This window comes from Ambystoma mexicanum, chromosome 10 (assembly GCF_040938575.1).
Source record: "Ambystoma mexicanum isolate Mex_15411 chromosome 10, UKY_AmexF1_1, whole genome shotgun sequence".
In the NCBI taxonomy this organism is placed as follows: domain Eukaryota; kingdom Metazoa; phylum Chordata; class Amphibia; order Caudata; family Ambystomatidae; genus Ambystoma; species Ambystoma mexicanum.
The window spans coordinates 1,206,342,763-1,206,359,424 of NC_090932.1; positions in this window are offsets into that span (position 1 = coordinate 1,206,342,763).

Here is a 16,662-nt window from a genome sequence, read left to right on the forward strand (position 1 = left end):
CGTATCTCTCCAGCTCTGGAACCCCTTCATTGGCTCCCAGTGGATGCAAGGATTACGTTTAAAACCCTCTGCATTGCCCACAAGGGTTTCTGGGGCCTGGGTCCAGAATACCTTCAACTATGCCTCCATAAATACCTCCCCTATAAAACCCTTCACTCCTCTACCGCTAACTCCCTCAGGGTCAGTTGTTTTTCAAAGAAACAAGCTGGGGGTAGATCTCTGTCTTTGGCTGGGGCCTCCCCTTTGAACAGCCTCCCTGCCACCTTGATACTTGAGTAGAACTTTCTCCGGTTCCGGAAGCAGCTCAAGACCTTCCTCTTCTCTTCTGCCTTTGCACCTTTTCTCCCCTACTGATCCGCTCTCTCTCTTGGCACCGTTCACCTGGCCACCCTCTGCCCATCGGGCACAGGTACCTGCTCACCCTGCCACCCCCCCTGCACTGCCTCTTGGCCACCCCTTGCACTGGGGTCTGTATCTGTACCCGTACAGTCTCCCACCCGCTTTTCTTCTGCACTTATCAGATACCTCCTTCCTGATTAACCTAGCACTTTGCCACTTGCTGGCTGCACTACCACTGTTTATTGCCTCTATTTCTTTATTTATTGTACTTATTATTATTTATTCTGCTCCTTCCTTTGTTACGCACTTCCCACTTCTCCCCCCTTCCATGCACTTTCCCCCCTTTTCCCTTTCCCATGCACTTGTGCGCTCTTAATGTCACTGGGCCTAGTAAGATCGTTGTTTTTTTTTTGTTCTCCCCTGTTCCCTTCCCTTTGCCTGGTCGCGCTTTGAAACACTTGAGAACGAGCGCAATATAAATAAAATATCATATCATATATCCTATCATATATCATATCATATAATGACAATATAGCAGACCTGGAGCGTGGATTTCAATCTTTGGTATTGGGTAAAATACTGAGACAGTACATCTAAGCTGCAGAAGTGGCTGAAATCATGTGCTGTAGTCCTTGCTAACCAACTAAATAGAGTTGATGCTAGATTTGGTTCATTTTCTATTCTACCTTGCATACGCTACTATCAGGAGAAATCATCCCCATGATCCTATACGGGATGGAAGTCTATCCTATTCTTTGGTTCACCTGTTTGATGACCATGAAAAGTTGGGTATGGTTGCACCCTATCTTGCAATTTCCCCTTATAAGGGCACTAAAAGGTTTTTCCTTCGGTTCTGCTGGAATCTCATGATGACCAAGGAGATCTTTGTTAGATATGGCTTTCTGCAACTTGAACCAGCAGTGTGTAGATTCTGTCATGATAAAGATATAAGTGTATCCTCAAAACATCTGTTAGTATTTTTCTCGTGGAACAAGGCCAAAGGTGGAACTTTTTTAAAAAGTTCTTGGGTTTGTTTAAATTTGGTGATGAAGAATGAGTCTGGAAATGTTGCCTGGTGGGAAGAGTTACATCCACAGTAGTGGTGGTAACTGGTATCTTGAAATCCTTGAAGCTTGAATGTTTAAATGATGCAATATCTTCTTTAATTTGTTATTAGTTCAGCATAATAAACATCATGTGTGCTATTGTCTTGTTACAATCTTCATAGTAATATAGTTGAATAGATGGTATTATTTGGCTTATACTTATGTCATTTTTCGCCCTATTTTCTGTTTTTTCGAGATTTGAATGAGAAAAGTAACTTGTTTGGAGAAATGTAGATACAGATCTGTTTTTTTTGCCTCTCTAATTCTTTTTGAGATATGAATATGATTTGGTTTTAATGTTTTAAGGTATGTAGAAATGGATTTATTTCATGCTTATATCATTTTGTTGTAATGATTTTGTTTTATGAAATCTCACATGTGTGAATTCTTTTAGATTGTTAAAGGTAGCATTGTGTTATTTAACCATACAACAATTTTAAAAATGGTTTTTGTAATCCTTGTCAATGAGAAAAGTACTTGAAAGGTTTAGGTGGAACCTCGGCAATGGAACATTTGCCTGGGCAGACAGTAACATTCCATGGCAATAGTGCAGACCTGGGCAGTGGATTTGAATATTTGGTATTGGTTAAAGTACTTACGACAGTTCACAGCAACCCTGGGAACTGGCACTACTAGTTAATCAGTTCAGAGCAATCTGTGACAACAGAGAAAGTAGCTAGGCATTTGATCTAAATCATTTGGAATGGGAATACGAGACTTTGATGGAATTCCTTGGCTAGTGGGATCTTTCCGGTGAATGTAATGGCAATCCTTGTTAGGAAAGATTTCATAATTGTATGTATTTTTCCCTCCATGTGTCAACCCCCAAACTTTTTGCTGATGTTTAGCCACCATTGACTGACTTTGCCAGAGAAGCACAGCCTTCCGCTGCACTCCTCTGGGCTTTCTCTCACTTCTTATGGGGAAACTGACATGCCCTTAAGACAGTCAGTACTGGGAGACTTTTATTTCCCTTAGTCCTTTCCTCATGTTGCAGCTTTTGTGCAACATGTAACAAGTGTGCAATGTATGTTACCATGCAGCACACGTGGGTCTCAATTCATTTCCCAAGGCCCTAGAAACTCTTGTTGGACTTTTTATGAACTGTGCAGATGTGTCAAGGACAAGACTGGTGGCAGCTATCTTTTTGCATTCTTTTTAACCCTTTCTGCCATGTTAACCGTGTTAACCGCGTTTGGCACGAATAGGTGGCCTGGCTCTAAAATGGCCATGCCACAAGGTTCTTTGTCCTGTCCTTTGGCCATCTTGCCCCTTCACCTTCCCCAGGTCGAGCCGACTCAGGTCTGTCCTTATTTGGTCATGCACTTTCCCGCAAATCCCAATGCTTTTGCGGGCTTCTGCATGCCTTGTGTGTGTGCCTCCAGGATGTGGGCTGGAATGTCTAATTCCAATACACATCCAAGGTGCCAGAGAGTCTGGAGTGTCATGAATGCTTGGGACCACCGTGGTCTGTGATTGGTCCACGTATGGAGTGTGTGTTTGTGAGTAGATCCCCCATTGGGTCCCCTCTGTTTTGGCGCAGAGGGAACTTTGGATAAGAGGAGGCTGAAAACACCACTACCATGTCGATCTCCTGAGTTCACACTGAACGAAGGAAATGAGCCAAGCATCCTGCAACAAGAAGTCGAGTCGAGGAATCGCTGGTGACCCGCTGGAAGGTTTGGCACCCTGAGCCCGCTGTCATCCCATGGGACTCTTCTGCACCTGATTGTCCAAGAAGGTCTGTGAAGACGCTTCGACCCATTGGAATAGTGGGACCAACTATTCTCGGCACCTTCACCAAACTCTGCAAGTAAGCCTTCTCGGAAGTGTCCCTGGGCCAACCAGAGGGCTGACCAGCTTTCGCAGGACCTTTGCTCTATCACTGCCGCCGTTTCGAGAAGGCCCTCGAAACTTGGTATACTGCAAACTCTGCACCCTTACACCGAATTTCGTACACTTGGCATTCCCAGGTCTGAAGTGAGACGAGTGCGCCCGGACCAGAGTATTCGCGGTAACTATGTTGCCCTGCTGCAGCAATGACCTGTGCAAGTTTGCTGCCTTTGTGACCCTCTTGCTGAGCCGTCCTTTTTGCCGCATTCGAACCTGCCAACGAAGTGGATCGCACTGGCAAAGTTTGGGTCTGCTTGTGTCGGGGACCTGTGAGTACTCCATACCCCAACCGGTGTCCCCTAGTGCAAGAGCCCATTTTTATGCATGAGTGGCCCCTGTGGGTCCCTCTCCTTTCCACAGCTATTGCGAAATAGCGACCCCATTCCACACTCTCGAACTGTCTCTGCCTTCCAGTGGAGGTCCCTCTTGAATAGTGGGAACTTGTTCTGCATCGCCACATCCACATTCCTGAGCTGCTAGAGACCCTGGAAGAGACCAGATCCTGCCCATTGGCACAAGCACGTGCACCTGCATAGCATGTACTATTGAGCACAAGGCTCCTCTCTTCAAAGGGCTTGGACTGCCTCTTAGTTAGGTATGTTATTGATGCAGAACTGGGCCTAAAGACTATTTGCACTACCTGTTTCCTTCTCCTCTAGGTTGTCGACATACTTTGTGCATTTAACCCTTTAGACCCCATTGGTCTTATATATATATATATATATATATATATTGTATTGGTTGTGATGTGTTGGTTTATATAGTGTTACTGTGATTCTTTTACTATGGTCAATGTTACAAAGGCCTTTTAATAAATGTGTCTATATTTTTAATATAACACCTGTCTGGAGTCATTTGTAAGTGTCCTTGCTTTGTGTGCTCATTGAGGTCTTTCAGTCACCCTCACCCCTATTGAGACTTAGGGCCTCATTACGACCGTGGCGCTAATGGGTTAACGGCGCCGTAAAAGGCTGCAGCGCCATTAACCCATTAGCGCCTAATTACGAGGTCCCTTTGCGGGACCCAACCTTAACGGCTGGTCTAACGGCTTTGCGGTAAGTATGGTACCGCAATTTGCGGTACCGTACTTAGCGCCTTCGCCATTCCCATTATGCCCTATGGGGCAAAAATGGGAATGGGGAAGGGCCATGGGGGAATGGGGAAATACCGCCCCACCAACCTTGGAATGGGGCGGTATTTCCCCATTTCACCATGGCGGACACGTTACGATACTGGCACCAACCACAGTGCTAATAGCGCCATGGTTTAGCGCCAGTATCGTAATGAGGGCCTTAGTCTTGACCGTCGCCATAGCTACCCTGATTGGTCTGGCTTGTCCAGAGGTTACAATGTTCCAAGAAACTAGGCTGGCCTTCTGAACCTCTGCGCCTCCAGGTCAGAGTTCAGAAATCCGTTTTAACAATCCTTAACAAAGGTTCACATATGGGACTTCCTGGCAATTCTTATCAACCATGCAAGTTTAACATATTTTAATGGCAAGTGTAGGGGAGGATTGGTCCAAAAGACCCCCCTTGCCTACATCCCTTCCCCAGGTGAGGGCCATGGCTCATCGGGCGTCCCCTCATACCACCAGGGCCCAGGTGGTGGAGGGCTCACCTGCTGAAGACATTGCCCCCACGTATTGAATTTAGCTAGGCCTCAGAAACCATTTTGTCTAATAAAGATGGTGTGAGCTCAGCGCACTGTAGCGCGGCCCCCACCCTCGGAGAGTTTTAATTATCTCTGTGGCCGCAGTTCCCTGGCAGATCCGCTGTGAGCCCGTTCCCACGAACAAGACGGACATGAGCTAGTGTAAGATACGAACACTGTAACATTTCACCTTCCGCAGTGTATCACTGCTCCCAGCATGACCCGGCCAGCGAGGCCTGGGTGAACAAGAGAACTGCAAAACGGTCCTCGGATAAAAGCAAAAGTTCCCAAATATTAATGCCAAGACTACTTGCAAAGCGTGCATTTCTCCACAAAACTTCTTCTATTAAGGAAACCTGTAAAATGTATAAACATGGTAGAATGCATGCTTACATGACATTAGCAATGAAGAACCCACACCACTGTAGTTGTGTGCTAACAATAAAAGAGCGTTCCAGGGGACTATTCGTTATGTGTATCCTTGAAAAGCTTACACCCCATGGTCCCGCGCCATAACCGAACTAATGCTGCTAGAGTGCAAGGGAAGACGAAGGTAACCATACAGAGGGCTCATGTGAAGGACGCGTGAGAATGCACCTGTCATGCGTGTATGCCTAAGCCCCTTATGTGCCACTACCATCACGTACGGTGGCGAGTCATTTTCTATGTGCTCCACCAATCTCACTACTACCTCACTTACTGCAAATGTATATGCATATAACTAAATGTTGTAGTTGTTAAAACATAGTGTACAAAAAATGTGCTCAGACTGGCTATATTTGAGAGACATTTAGCAAAGTTAAAATGTATTTTTTTCGAGTGATCCAAATGAGTATTATAGAGTGTTCAAATGTTTATGATGTTTTTACCTAAAGTCGGCAACACACGAGGAAGATACCTTTGTGAATATGTGCAAGGCCATTCCCCCTCCCACCCTGCGAAGACTGCCAAACAAGAGAGCAGAGGCCCGCGCCGCGCTGCTCCACCTCCCCCAACTAGGCTGGAGCCGCTTCAAAGATTTGTAGTCCCCTCTGCAGCACCCAAGGCCACGGCCTGCCACCTGCATTATTTACAGCACAGCAGTAAACCTCCGCCTGAATACACAAATCTAAAGGCGCCCCCTCTTAAACCCCACAACCCACTGGATCACCTTAGACTTATGGCCCCTGTACAATTAGGACACCCAATACTGTGGAAACATACAGCAGCTCATTCATAACGACTTCTAACAAGACAGAAAGACATGTACCGCCTGTCCCATGCCCTGAGTCTTAGCCCCTCGACCTATGGTACCGGTCAACAGGACACTGGTAACCACGCACTGATGAATCACCATCAAACCCCTCACAAGGTGCATTCCTCCTGTGTTGCATTAACCTGTAGAATAACCTATTGAAAGATTTACTAAAGAAGATAATATTGCAATAACTGAATGACTGCGGTGTGCATGGCCTAGGGCAAATAAGTCAGGAAAAGACATTCATCTCTGACACTGGCCACAATGGCACAACAACACCGCCCGGATGAACTCAGCCGACCTGCCAGGCCCAGCCCAACCCACGAGGCTGACCAGTGACGTCCTCCAGCCAAGGGCAACCACATCGCAGCAGCGCCTATAGCTAGTCATCGCCACCCAATCCCATTGAACTTGTGCCCCTTATAGTATGTAGGTTCTGATGACGTGTTTTGTAAATATATACGCCTGTCTTTGCTATTGTCGGACAGAGCGCTCTCAGAGTTTGCAGAGTTCTTTGCATGCCCTATTCTGATTGATAAACTCCCATTTACGCTCACCCGCACTCTGTCTTGGCCTTATTCCCATTCTGGGAGAGTCCTTCATTGTCTCTCATTGCGGGGAGGATCGTGCTGGTTGGGGACGCTTGCCTTCACAAGCCATGGCAACGAAGCCTGTATCTGGAAATTAATAGCCAACTTTGACACTGGGAAGGTTCCTGGGCAATTTGTTGAGTTCCCTGGAATGGGATGAATACCAATGCATTGGATGACAATAACGTGCAATCCAGTGAGATTATGAACAGTAAGTGCTAATCCATGGTAATTTGAGTAGCATTTTGGCTGTGTACCACTGCAAAGGATGATATTTGGGCACTTGATGGTAATCTCTGCTAAATACCTTGGCATTTTCTTTATATTTGAATCCTGGCAATGGGATGAGCACCTGTCAATTTTCTGATAAATATTGGCAGTGAGGAAGTACCTGAGCAATTGATAATATTGATTGGTAATGGGGTTAACACCTTGGAGCTGATGGTGAGGCCTGTTAATGTGATGAATTCCTGTGCATTCGTTGGCAATCATTAAACATGGCTTTTAATATAAATCCTTGAAAATGACGGAAGTTGATGGCAATCCTTAGCAATAGGGCAAGTTCTTCAGCATTGGATGAAAATTCTTGGCAAAAGGGCATTTTCTGGGCATGTTATCTTTTTTCCTCACAATAGGGAATGCATCTAGGCTAAAGGTGGTAGGTGTTGCCAATAGGGCAAATAAATATGCAGTTGGTGACAATCTCGGGCAGTGGGGTAAGGACCTAGGCATTTCATTATGATTCATAGCAATGAATTGAGGACCTTACCATATAATGGCACTCACCTGGGAATTTGATGTTAGTATTTGGCAATGCACTATGTACCTGGGCAGTGAATGCCAATCATTGGCAATGGAGAATGTCCCTGGATATTAGATGGTGATTGGAAACAACGGGATGGTTTCCTGGGTATGTAATTGCAATCTCTAGTGGAGGGCTAACTATCTGGGAAGTTGTTGGCAAGCCTTAGCAAAGGATAGGTACCCAGGCATTTGACAGCAATCGCTGGCAACAGGGTGTATAACTGGATATGTTCTATTCAATTCATTTTATTTTGGCTGGTGCATTAAAAGACGCTTGGGTCCTCCATCTGCTGAGAACAACTACTTTAGACCCAGCCATCCCTTCAAACTACGGCCCCATCACCACAGTCCCATTCCTACTTAAAATATTGGATCAGGCAGCATACCTTCAGATTCAAACAAACCTGGAATCCAACATTCTCCTGAGCCTCTACCAGTCGAGCTTTCGTCCTGGCCAAGGGACCAAATTAGCCATGCTTGATTTCTTGTGTCTTGTGTCAAAACCGCAACACTACTTCCCACTTCGCTGCAGAAGTGACCACATGGATGTCTTCCTTTCTATCTAGCAGAACTATGAGGGTCTTCTCAGACACAGTCTCTGCCCCCTCTGCACCTGTCTCCTGCCGGGTACCTCAAGGATCCTGTGTCTCACCTACATTATACAATATTTTCACCAAGCACCTCTTTGACCATTTGAAGGCCTAGGAATTTCCTACACAAATTATGCTGACAACCCTCAACTCCTCCTCCCCTTAACTGGTAACTACTGACTCTAAATCACTGCTCTGAATCTTCCAAACCATCCAAGCTTGGATGGCTACAAACATGTTATGTCTAAAGGATGACAAGACGGAACTACTTCGCATGCCGCAACTCCCTATCTTCAGGTTAATAGCGAAAGCTATATCTAACTGTGCTGCTATCTGCGCACCTGACTTAGTCAGCTAGCATGTACTCTCCAAAACCAAACATACTAAGTATCACTGCACTAGATAGGACAGCTAAGTTACCTCTCTACGCTGACTCCCTCATCATATTAGTGGTATTATCACTCTCCTCCCTGACCATGCCTATTCCTCAACAAACCATTGGACCTATAGTAAACCAATATCAAGATGACACTACCACATACAGGGCCTGTAGTACCATAGACAGAAACCTCAAACTTCGTGCTCGCTTACCAAAATTGTACGAACTTCCAGCAAAGCAAATTGAACAAATCAACTTCCTAAAAATGAACATACTGCCGAAAACCACTGCAGAACACACTAGGAAAGCTCATATCCTTAAAAGACCCACACAAAAATGCTCCAAACCTACCATTATAGCAAGCACCATGCTCACTAAACATCACCTCAACGGTGCACTCATAAATGCTAGGTCCCTAGTCGCTCATGCTACAGAAATCTCAGATATTATTCTCGGACACCACCTAGACTTCCTAGCCATATCAGAATCATGGCTTCATGATGCAGCGGGTCCCGCCCTCTCCTTAGCAGTTCCCGACAATTATACCATCATACGAGCTGACAGACACACCTCCCGAGGCGGGGGTCTAGCCATTATTGCCAAGATCAGTCTCGACATAAGAGTCTCCACATCCCCCATCACAAAATCTTGTGAATGCCTCTCGGTCAAAATGGCCACCGCCAGCTCCCAAACACTAAACATTGTCCTGCTCTACAGACCTCCTGGTCCTATTGGAACCTTTGTTGAGGACCTCTCCACCACCTTGTCCAACAATTTGAAAAACACCTCCCAAACCATAGTGCTAGGAGACCTCAACCTAGGCTACAATGATATTAAAGACACCCAGTCCACAGCCACTGCTCTGATCCTAAAAGAGCTGGGCTTTGCCCAAAGAGTCACCTGTCCCACTCATAACAAAGGTCGCATCCTTGACTGGATAGCTGATCACAACTGTGGAGTAACCATTACAGACACTGTTCCCCAGATCTGGACGGACCACTTTCTTCTTCTATTTACAGTAGATACTAACTTAGCCACAGCCAAGCCCACACCTGCCCCTCCTATACCCACGAGGAACAAAAAGCTAATAACCACGGAAAAATTGTTGCCAATCATACTACCCCAACTAAACTCGCTCCCAGCTAACACGGAGCCTGATATGCTAGTTGATAAATTCAATGAAACTATGAACTCAGCCCTTGATCACATAGCACCGCTCAAATTACGGACTAGTAAACCGAAAAAACATCTCAACTCATGGTTCACCCCCCACCTAAAAAATCTCAGGTTAACCAAAAGAAAACTAGAATCCAAATGGAGACTTACTCCTACAGTTGAAAACAAACTAAACCTTGCAAAGATATCATCCCAATACAAAAAAGATATCCTACTAGCCAAACAGGTAACATACAATACCAGAATATCCCAATCTAAATCAAGTGTCAGAGAACTGTTCAGTATCTTGAAAGAGCTGGAAACACCCATCATTCCCCAAGAAAACTGCACCAAGGACAAAAAATGGTGCTCAGACATTCAATCTGCCCTTATCAACAAAGTAGTCAACTTACAAACCAAAATCGCCCTAAAAAAAGCATCTCTCACACCTCAGGACGCCCTAACCCCAGCACCCCTACTTAAAGCTAAACAAATAACACGTTTCTGCTTCTCCAAGGTTTCTACCATTGAAGTTGAAAAAGTGATCCTGGGACTTAACCGTCCTACTGTAAAGGTGACCAATGCCCTGCCCAATTAATTAAGGATGCTGCAGGAGAACTATCGCCATTCATAGCTAAACTCATCAACTCATCCTTCACTACCGGCATTGTACCGAAAAATCTTAAAGAGTCGTGGGTCTTGCCACTCCTAAAGAAGCAAACCCTCGACCCTGCCATTCCTACCAATTTTAGGCCTATCACGACTGTGCCCTTTCTTCTAAAAATTTTAGACAAAGTGGCATACATGCAAATACAAAATTTCCTTGAATCCAACCACCTGCTCGGAACCCGCCAATCTGGATTCCGTCCCCAGCATGGTACAGAGACCGCCCTTATTGATCTCAAGGCCCAAATAGATCAATGTAGGGACAATGGCCAAGCAGCCTTACTCCTCTTGCTAGACCTCTCAGCAGCGTTCGATTTAGTCGACCATACAGTCTTATGCAGCCACCTAGACTCTGCTGCTCACTTCTCTAAAGAGGCCATATTATGGATCAAATCCTTCCTGAATAACCGTACCATGAGAGTCTTCTCTCCATCAGCCTCAGCTGACCCGATCCCTATAACGTGCGGTGTACCCCAGGGATCTTGTGTATCACCTACCCTCTATAACATTTTCACAAAGCCGCTCTTTGACGAAATGGATCATCTGGGTATCGCCTACACCAACTATGCAGACGATACCCAGATCCTCCTTCCGCTTTCAGGAGATTACTTCGTGGATCTGGCTTTAGTGAATAAAATTTACAGCATCGTTCAGGCATGGATGGCCACACACGGCTTATGCCTGAACGACGACAAAACTGAGCTCATAATCCTAGGCACCCCGACATACATAACTAAACTCAACACTGACTATGCCAGCTTCATTATCGATGGGAACAATATCAAAGTAGCAAAGGAAGTCAAGACCCTAGGCTTTTACCTTGATGCCACCTTAAACTTTGGCAAACAAGTCAACTCCCTAGCCTCTTCCACAGCATATACTTGCAAACTCATTAGAGCCAGCAAGCAATTCCTCTCTACAGACAGCTGCATCACGCTTGCCAGAGCCCTTATTCTGTCCAAACTGGACTACTGTAATGGTTTTTACATTGGGGCTAACAAACAGACTATCCAAAAAATCCAGGTCCTACAGAATAATGCCTTGAGAGCCGCGCTTAAGATCAACAGGAAAGAGCATATCTCCTCTATAAGAAGAGAATATAAATGGCTATCCACTCAGGACAAAATCCAACTTAAAATTGCCTCCCTTACTCACAAGTGCCTCAATAACATGGCACCACCCTACCTCATGGACAGGATACACTTAAGAACTTCACTTAGACCAACAAGAATGGTCAATGCAAATTGCCTCTATGTCCCTCGCTTTAAACGTGCCACTATTGGAGGACATAGCTTCGCAGTCAAAGCAGCACAGCTTTGGAACTCCCTACCACATGACATAAGAGAACCCCAGCCCTTTGCGAAATTTAGGCAGAATTTGACCAAGTGGCTGAGAGCTAATGACATCTAACTAATCCGACCTGCTTGACCTGACTGTCCCTACTAGCTTTCCACCTGCATGCCCCAGTTATGATACCACTTTCTGTATTTTACTCCATTGTATATTACTGTACCTATTCCACTGTATATCACCTCCACATTGTGAATATTCCTGTACTTTGATCACCTCCTGTATCGACCTTGCTCCAGCCCTGCCCATTCTTGCTTATTGTATACTGCATTATGACCATGCACATGTACCTGTATATATTTTATTTATGGCAGAATGTATTATGTTTATGTAATTGTACCTGTAACAAAGCTGAGCATATTCTTGTCTTGTGCGCCCTGATGCTCCAGGGCCTGGCGCGCCCTACAAATAATAAACTAAACTAAACTAAACTCCTGATTGGTTCAACACTCATTCTTAGCTAGCTTGATCCATCGTTCAATTCTTTTGTCATCGATGACATCACCATCCCTGTGTCACATGAGGTCAATACCCTTGCCGTTTACCTTGACTCCACCCTGTCACCAACGAGACAGGTTAATGCTATTGCATCGTCAGCCACCTACACCACTAAGCTTATCAACGGCTGTAGGCCCTTTCTCTCAACAAACAACCATCACACGGGCCCTAATAGGCTGAAACTGTACTGCAATGTGCTATTTGTCAGAACATCAGCCCGAAATATTAGCAGACTGCATGTCATCCAAAACAATGCCATTAGGGTGGCACTGAACATCTCCAAGCAAGTTAATATCAGGTCTGCCATAAGAAATGCACACTGTCTCCCGATCGACGAGCGCATCACCTTTACAATGCTTGCCTCTACTCACAAATGCATCTCAAACACTGCTCCGAAATAACTTGCACAAAAGATCATCAGGGCACAGTCAACTCGACTAACCCACACCAACCACTCCCACCATCTGATCCCGCAAGATTCAGATTAAACCGATCAGCAGGGTTGAGCTTCCCAGTGATTACCTCCAATAATTAGAATGCCCTTCGACATCAACTAAGATCGGAACAATCAAAATGGGTTTTCTGAAAAAAACTCAAGACTATCCTATTCTCACAGGAGTCTAGCCAGGAATGTAATTCACTTTAAAAAATGTTCTCTTTGTGTGTTTCCTGCATGTACACCAACAATCTGCTATATGACTAGTGCCACGATGCCTCTGTGTTGTTGTGTGCTTTACAAATGAAATATATAAATAAATACACAAACAGTTATATACACAACATTAGTTGCAACAGTCATAATAAAAGGAAATGTTTGTTTTAAGTAACAATTTATGGAATATCCATTTGACATCAAATGTTTAAAAGAATCTTAAATAATTATTGCTCCAATTGGTGAAATATATTTCATAATATTTCACTCAACAAACTTTGGATGCATACAACTTTATAGGTCACGTCAATTTTAAAACAAAATCTTTCCTACGAACCAGTGATTTCGGTAAGAAAGCAGTAACATCATTGATTGAAAATAATAGATAAATTGACTTTAACTGGCTCCTGGTGGCTTCGCGGATTAAATTCAAAATCCTCTGCATCATCCACAAGGCTGTCTGGGGCCGGGGACCACACTATCTGCAACTCTCTCTTACAAAATATTCCCCCCTCTAGGCCTCCTCTGGCACCAACTCCTTGTGTGTAAAGCATTTTGCTAAACAGGGGGCAGAAGGTTGATAGCTTTCCTCTGCTGGCTCCCTTCTTTAGAACAGCCTCCCCCTCCCTCTTCGTCATGAGCAGGAGTTTCTTAAATTCAGGAAGATCCTGAAGAACTTCCTCTTTACCTCCTCCTCCTGCTAATCTCACAGTTGCTTGTTTGGTGACCAGGGTCCTTATGGATCCTCTGGCCCTGACCTCCCACACCGAAATCGCCCCTGCTTCTGTCTATCCTCAGCACTTGCCTTGGCTCACCCTCCACCACCTGGAGGCTCGCACATAGCTTATATTGCACTTCACCTATTGCTCAACAATGAGCACCCCAGCACCTATCCCATTCCCTCTCCCTTCTGCACTTGCACGTTCTGAACACTCACAAGGCATAGTAGGTTCACCCATCTCAGACTGTATTTAATATTTTGTATGTATTTTAATTGTTTCTCATCCCTTGTCCACTCCCTGTTGCCCTGTGGGCGCTTTGAAACAGTATGCACCTCCTATATAAGCGCCTAACAAGCGAACAATAAATACATTAAATAAATAAGTAAAATGCTAGTATCTCTCTTCTGCCTAATTCTAGTTACTCACCTCTCTGGTCAAATTCAATTTGGTAGAAATGTAATGAACCAACATGTTTTACCTCAGTTGTTACCACAACAAGGTAAATGGTGGGTTAAGAATAGGTATATAAAATGGGGAGAGGATGGATGGGCAGGTGAGGGAGGTTGTGGGGTATCTCCCCACTTCGTGTAGTAAAAGGTTCAGTCAAAAGAAATTCGCCCAAATTGAATTTGGCTAAATATTTTAGGTCAAATTTCGGTGTAAACATAATTCTAATAGTGTAATTAAGTGGGCAGGATATGAAACAAGCATTGGCAATGCCAACAGTTTGGGCTTCTGTGTGCCTAATACTTATACACAAGCCAAAACTGTTGTCAGTGAAGGACAGGGAGAGAGCGTATACATCGAGTGGCTGAAAGCACGCACCAAGCAGCATAGCAATGTAAATACCACCTGCAAATTACACTTTTCAGACAACATTTACCAATGGAGTTCTATACAATCCAGCTATTTTTAGCAGGTGCTAAATTGAGGTGGATTGCACAGGACCCATTCATTTTCTGCCTGCATGAATACATCATGCAAGCATAAAATGAATTGTACTTTGAAGACGAAGAAGGAATGCACAGCAGAGCCGTTACTTCTGCTTCCTATCCCTTTTCCGTCTTCAAAGAAAGTGAAAATGGGATGGAGTGGTGAATGAAGGAATAAACACATGTACCTTGTTAGGAAGCATGCGCCCACAACACTCATTAATAATGACCCGCAGACCAGTGACACTTCTAGAGCTACAGATGTAGAAATGTACATCGACAATAGCCTTGACCTCCATGTTCTCCTCACTTGCTATACTGGGGATTTGAATATTCTCCCTTGTTACAACATCCGTGTCATCTGCCAATGAAAGAGGGATGCTGAAATGCCTCATACGGAATTCTTCAATTTTCAGGCAGCTCCTTTTCAAGCAGAGAAGAATGGACACAATTTAATAAGTGTGTAATAAGCACACCGCTGAATGCGATGCAGCCCATGTTTAACAGGGCTCTTTGTGAGTTGTAACACATGCGCACCACCTCAAGCTGGAAAGCGTCTATCAACCTGTACCTCTATCCTGCCGCTGCAAACTGTCCACAGGCAACAATATTCTCACTGCTATAGCGCTTTAAATAATGGTGTCATCCTCTAATGAAATGTCGATTAAACACATCTCCCATTGCTATTTCACATACACAGTGCATATTGTTATCATACTACGCTGTAATTTCCTGCAATAATGTCCTCCCCTTTCGTTATCTCTGCTGCTTTTAATTGGGTTTTATTTTCATTAAATACTTTTAAATAGCAATTTGCAAATCTATTCCGTGAGGTCTGTCATATCACATTAATTGTGTTACTCTCCAACACACTGTCACTTCTTTATAGTTTCATTAACACCCATTCTTTGAACATATTATCATTTTTAATTATTTGCTTTTTTATTTATAGCACATCGTGGATACCACTGTTACTTTGTCTTACAATGTTTAAGCATTGCCTGATACTGTGTATACATTTAAAAATGACTGCTCCCATGGCTTGCGAGTTTGTGCTACAGTCCATCCAATTTTGCTCTAATCATTAGGCACTCACGCCGCTCCCCAAGACGAACAGCTGTGGGGTACCCACAGAACTCGATTTTAAAGTCCTTTGTGAGCAGAGTCAGTTTCCACTACCTGCATCACCCCTAAAAGAACATCCCTCTCTCTATAATATTCACATGCTCTTCTCAAAGGCTTCTCAGAAAGCAAGCCATAATCCTTCCACATTGCTGTAAATAATTCCCACATATATGTAATGGTCTTCACTGTAAAAAGAATCCATTTTCGAATCAATGTTCATCTCTTGCTAAAGGCAAGATTGGTATGGAGGAGCCGATGGGCACAGACATCTCATAGTGTCGAAGACAGAAGTTCCTTTTTTTCTATGACTCCTTTATTGTGTTACAAACGAAGAATACACAAGAAAGGATAAACATTTTTAGAATGAACGCCATTATGACAACGACATTAAAAAAGAACCATATCTATTGCAATAAGAATCAAACATATTTCCTCAACATCCTCCCATCAGTGACCAGAGCAGGATCTAAACCAGATTTGCATTGAAATTTCAGCAGTTTTGACCCTGACCTAGGCCTAAATGATAGTAACCAATGAAAGGACAGGAACGTCCTTACATGGCCTAAAATCCTTTCCATGTACTTGCACTCCTAAGGATTGCCTTCTCTATTATTGATGCCAATCCTAGGCAGCACAGCGGGTTAGCAAGACAAAGGTTGTCACCGAGGTCTCCTCACTTGCTCTCATCATGATCGGATCCTTTTAATCAGTATATGATCATTATTCCATCCCCAAAATACTAAACTTCTAAATTGACAGTGATCTAAGTATGTTCTCATCGGTACACCCTTTGACAAAAGAAACGGCTTTCCTCAGTTGCAACTGAGAAACTGTCTCCACTGCAGGCGCCTGGAAATGTATCCAGTTATCACTGACATGTTGATCTATGCCAAGCTGGAATTCAGCAACACCTTCTCGGGCATCCTAACTGGTCACATCGGATACAAAGGTCAATACGATTCAGCAAGATGTAT